The sequence below is a fragment of the Cornus florida genome, unplaced genomic scaffold (genome assembly GCF_030987335.1).
Source record: "Cornus florida cultivar Cherokee Brave unplaced genomic scaffold, ASM3098733v1 CherokeeBrave_3.0.0_Hap2_Chr05, whole genome shotgun sequence".
Classification (NCBI taxonomy): domain Eukaryota; kingdom Viridiplantae; phylum Streptophyta; class Magnoliopsida; order Cornales; family Cornaceae; genus Cornus; species Cornus florida.
Window position 1 is genome coordinate 48766748 of NW_026775575.1, and position 6094 is coordinate 48772841.

At 38.7% G+C, this 6094-nt stretch overlaps 1 non-coding gene across 1 annotated transcript; it reads left to right on the forward strand.

Moving 5' to 3' along the window:
• Positions 1 to 4081: 4081 nt before the first annotated feature.
• Positions 4082 to 4190, forward strand: LOC132310770 (small nucleolar RNA R71). Its single transcript, XR_009482700.1, has one exon. It is a non-coding gene; the product is annotated as a small nucleolar RNA R71 (small nucleolar RNA).
• The last annotated feature ends 1904 nt before the right edge of the window (positions 4191 to 6094 follow it).

Sequence of the window (6094 nt, forward strand, 5' to 3'; positions counted from 1 at the left end):
CGGGGTCGCTGTGGTCCTGAAGATCGCTTGGCTACTGTCTTGAACCGCGGAGGCATGATCTGTAAAAAGACAAGAAAATTTCAATATATAAGTCAGTGCCAGATATATAAGAATTTAAATGCATAATAGAAATATGTATGTCAAATAAGATAGACAAAATATGGATGACATGAATCTATGATAATGATAAATTGTGAGTCATGCTAAGCAATGTAGGTATAAAATGCATCCAATGTGGAATATCACAGGCATTGTGCATATAACGATAGCATGAAGATGACACAAGATGAATGGAGTGTGTATATGTGATCTTTGAAAGTTCGATCGATCGAACTTCACAGAAATTTTCAATCGGTCGAAGTGAAAAATGTTCAAAAGTTGGATCGATCGAAGTGAATTGGATCAATCCAACACTTGGATCGATCGAAGCATGAAAGTGCACAAGATTGGATCGATCGAAGGTAGTGAAATGAAGTTCACTACTTCGATCGATCAAACAGTGCGAATGCCGAATCTAAAAAGTTGCAGATCTGTGAGATCTAGAACACGGGGCCCACACAAACGTGTTTATGGGCCCATCTACACACCAAACATCCAATCCTCAACACCCAAACACTCCCCAAATGCCAAATCAAATCAAAAATCCCCAATTTTGGTTCGGCCGAATGCATGTGTGAATATGTATATCATAATCATGAAATTGATGCTTCAAAATGGATGATTAATACACATACAACATAAATCAATATAGAAAATCATGAATCATGCATCGATTAAACTTTTAAATCAAGAAATGGCTCGCGGTTTACCTCAAAACCGAGAGGGATGAGATGAGAGAGGGGGCGAAGCCGCGGTGAAAATAAGGCTTGAATTGGCCGGAATTTGCTCGCCGGAGATAGGGAAGATGATTGGGAATTGGATTTTTTGCCGGACTAGGATGAGATTGAGAGAAGAGGGAGACTAGGGTTCGGTTTCCTTTTAAAGTTGGATCGATCCAAAGTGATCGATCCAACTCGGTTATTTTTTAAAAACACGATATGCAGAGTTCGATCGATCGAAGATGGAGTTCGATTGATCGAACTTAGGTCTCCACTCTTAATGGCATTTTTTTTGAAATTTTGGATTTTTTTTTTGAATGAATTTTGAAAAATCAAAGGAAATTAAATTAATGAGATGCAAATTTTGATCGATCGAAGAAAGATTTTGATCGATCGAAGAGGATAAAGAATGTACAAGTTTAAGGGTTCAAGAGTTGACACGTGTTGGAACCTTGGATCGATCGAACTTGGAATTCGATCGATCGAACATGAAAAATTTTGAAAAGTCCCGAGAGCATGCATTTTGGAATTTGGATGCAGGTCCAAAATTTTTCTAAGTGTTGGGACTCATGATCGATCGAACCACATGTTGGATCGATCGAAAGATGGTTCGATCGATCGAAATAGTTTACGATCGATCGAACTTTTGAAAATTTGGAGATCCCGAGAGCATGCATTTTGGAATTTGGATGCAGGTCAAAAAATTTTCTAAGTGTTGGGTGCAAAATAAGAGCTGGATCGATCGAGTCCATAGTTGGATCGATCGAACCAAAGTTCGATCGATCGAACCAAAACTTGGATCGATCGAAATTATGCCTAAATGCTCAAAATGACTTGAATGCTCATGTAATCCCTTACTCAGTTCCTTCCAATGTATATGAACCACAAAAATAGTATCTAGACTTCGCAAGGATCAAAATGCAAGATAGAAATGAGGGAGGAATAGGGTTTTGACATCCTACGAATTTCGGTGCTAGTCTTTAACGTCTCTAGCAAGACCTAGGGTTCTTTTAACCCGGATCAAAGATCTTGCAATGCATCCCCTCCTTTTTGGGATGAGAGATGTTTCGAGTCACTCCCAACAAATGGTTCTTAGAAGAACTTGTTGGGGTAAACTCAAAAGACGTCTTGAGTTCTTTGTCAAAACTTTCATTGGGCTTCCACGCCCTTTCACAACAAGAGTTCGAAATCACTTTTCTTGCATGCAATCCTGAAGATGAAGATGAAGGCTTTGAAACATTATTCATGCACAAAAGCTCATTCCTTTCACAAGCAAGATCATAATATTCCTCTACCACATTAACCTCTTCCTCATATTTGTCAAATGGATTGGGTGTGGGGTTAAAGATGTTCAACTTCACTCTCATGTACCCAAAAGAAATCTTCATTATCCCCGTCCTACAATTTATGTTGGCATTTAAGGTTGCCAAGAAAGGACGGCCAAGGATAACCGGAATTTGGTTCTTTGGATTGGCACCGGTTCCGTGTCAACGACGACAAAGTCAACCGGGAAGAAGAACTTATCAATCTTAATCAACACATCCTTAATTATCCCCCTAGGTTTCTTAATGGATCGGTCGACAAGTTGTAAAACCACCGACGTCGGTTTCAATTCACTTAGGCCCAATTTGACATAAACCGAATAGGGAAGAAGGTTAACACTAGCCCCTAAGTCAAGAAGTGCCCGGTTGATGACATGTTCACCAATGACACAAGATGTTGTAGGTGCACCGGGGTCCTTAAACTTTGGCAAAGTGTTGTGTTGTAGAATGGAACTCACTTGTTCGGTTAAGACAACCTTTTTTGATGTTTGGCTCTTGTTCTTCCGCTTTTGGGTGCATAAGTCCTTCAAGAATTTGGCATAAGCCGGAATTTGCTTAATTGCATCCAAAAGTGGAAGATTAACTGTGACTTGCCTAAACATATCCATTATCTCATTGTTCTTGGTCTTTTGCCTTTCTTTTGAAATGGACCCTTTCAAGGCATCCGGAAATGGAGCTTTTTTAAAAACTCTTTCAGCATTTTCTTTCAAAGAATTTTCAGCATTGGACTTGTTCGATTCATTGAATTTCAAATCACTTTTCAAAGAAGAATCATGAATAACATTTTTCAAATAACTTTTCTCAAACACATTTTTCAACACTGTTTTCAATGAATCTCTTTGGAAATCATCTTTCAACTCACAATTTGAGGGCTTCTCATTCTCAAGATCATACACATGCAACGAAGGAGGAATAGTGTGTGGAACGGGACGGGTGACAACTTGAGGTTGTACCGGTTCACTCTCTTCATTAGGCATTCTAACTTGATTGTCTACTACCCTACCACTTCTCAAGGTTGTTACCGCATTGACATGCTCAACATTATGCCCTTCCAATGAGGATTTGGTTTCTACAGCACATTGTTATTTGATTGGGGCATTCATATGCATCTTTCCCTTCTCTCTAGCATTAAGTGTTTCAGCTATTTGCCCTACTTGGGTTTCTAGCTTGGCAATTGATTGAGAATGAGAATGCAACAATTTAGTATTTGCTTCTAGAGTGCCCAAAGCATTTAAAACCTTTTCCTCAAAAGCGGAACCTCTAGAATTTCCTTGAGAATATGATTGGTTAGGAAAAGGAGAACTAGCAAATTGATTTCCTTGTGAGTTATATGGTCTTGAACCTTAGGATCCTTGGTTTTGAAGTGGAGGTGGAATGTATTTCTCTTGAAAACCGCCTTGGGAAGAGTTCGAGCCCTTCCCTTGGTTTTTCCAAGAAAAATTAGGATGATTCCTCCAACCGGGATTGTAATGGTTACCATAAAGATTGTTCCCTTGGTTCACAAATGTTGCATTAACTTGCTCAATGGGTTCATTTTGAATTTGTCCATGAGGACAATTAGAAGTAGAATGAAGAACACTAGAACAAGTCATACATGATTTATTTTGAGCTCTAGGAGAATGGTTAGGAAAGGAAGACACTTGATTCGCCAAGTTTTGATTGATCAATTGATCAAACTTTTGAGATAAAGACTTCATCTCGGCGGTTATATCATTTGAGTGGTCAACTTGATGCAAGCCAACACTCTTCCTACCTTGAGAATTTCTACCATTCCTAGATGACAATGTTCTATGCAAAGAGTTTTCACTCATGCTCTCATAAAGACGCCACACGTCTTCCTCTTGCCGGTCTATATAAGAACCTTCCATTGAAGCATCAACCATGCCTTTATAATTGTCCGATAAGCTTTCAAAGAAGAATTGGACCAATTGCCATTTAGGCATGTCATGGTGAGGACACTTCCTAAGCAATTCATTGAAGCGTTCCCATGCCTCATGGAAAGTTTCTCCCTCCCCATGTGTGAATTCCCTAATAGCGGTTCTCATAGCATTGGTCTTCGAAACCGGATAGTACTTTTTCAAAAATTCTTGTTGCATTTCTGCCCAAGAAGTTATAGAAAAAGGCCTAAGGTTGTTAAACCAATACTTCGCCTTATCTTTAAGGGTGAATGGAAAAAGTTTCAGCCTTAAAACTTCTTCCGGCATGTCCGTGTATCGAACGGTAGAACAAACTTCAAGAAACTCATCCAAATGCTTGTAAGGTTCTTCACTAGGAAGTCCATGAAAGTTAGGTAGCATTTGGATAGTTTGTGCTTTAATCTCATAATGGTGTGCTCTAAATGGTGGCAATTGAATGCATATGGGTGCATTATACTCATTAGGCACATAGTGATCTCTCAATGCGAGTGGTGGATTAGCAACTTGAGGTGCAACATGGACACCTCGGTTATATTGAGCTTGATTAATGATGGGGGGTTGTGGTGCATACAATGGCCTTGGAATTCCCATTGGAATTTGGCCTTGTTGTTGAGGAGGTTGATGAATGTATGGCCTAGGCATGCCTAATGGAACTTACATATTATCATTTTACACATTAGGGTGAAGGATGCCTTGTTGGTCTATGTGACCAAGGTCTTCAACATGATCATCATTAAGAACGTCCATTAGTAGATTGGTTCTATGTGAACTTCCTCTTCCCCTTGGATTCCTAATAGTGGATTCTAAATGCAAATCAAGAGGGACAAGAGTAGGTCTCAATAAACGACGACCATGCATACACAATGCAACACCACAATTTTCAAATGCAATGTATGTCAAATAAATGCCTCCACGTGGGCCCCCGATTTAACTAAGGAGATTGAGTAAGAAGGTCTCACAATAGTCCTTTAGCACTTCAACTCCAAATTTAAAAGCTTAGCTTAGCAAAAACTCTTCATTTTTATCATTTTTTTCTTTTTTTCTTTTTGCTTGCTTTGCTCCTTAGCTTTGAAGTTCTTTGCTAACTCCTTGCTCAATGCACCTTGTTAATGAAGAACAAACTTAATAAGTAATCAAAAACGGAAAATAAAAAGAAAGTAAAGACACGATCAAAAGAGTACTAATCCTAATTGAATTTCACAATTCGACGTTGCCAATTTAAAATCCCCGGCAACAGCGCCAAAAACTGACCGGTCCTCTTTTACAAGGGTCGCGATACCAAGTCAAGCTTGAAAGTTGTGTGTGAATTTAGGAGGTGGCCAAGTTTTACATTTATAGAAAGCCACTACTACCTTTCTCTATATAAAATATAGATAGGGCAAGTAGGGATCGTCCCAAGGGATTTGATGGTGTATCGAATTGTGAAACTATGGTAATTATGGTTAGTAGGTCGAGTGATCACACAATTGGTTGGTTGGTTGATTAAGCTAAATTGAATTCAACTAAATAAAATAATATGAGGTAAAAAAGAGAGAGAAAGGTCTTGGGGTGTAGAGATCACCACCAAGCAATACTTTTCTATACTACTAACAAGTGATCAATTGAGGGTAATGGATGTGTTGCAATATGATAAGGGTGTGTGTGCATTAGGTTGATTCAATTGGCAAGGATGACAAATCAAGCAAGTATTGTCTAAACATCATGTGAAGAGCACAATATATCTGAATAATAGAGCATATATTGTCTAGACAACATGAGGATAGCACAATAGATCAAAATAAGTCATTAATCCTTCATTAAGCTCACAATCCTCATGCAACACAATATTAGAGGAATATGCCATTTGGACTCACAAGCATGGAACATCAAACATCAAGAGTAGATTGTCCTCCCATCTAAGATTATACTACCATTACACTAAATCTACACTACTAGCATGAAAATAAAGCTATCTAGACTAGGGGAGAGGCACAAACCATCAAGAATAGGCATAAATCATCAAATGAACCAAAATAGCATTCATTAAGCATATCATCTT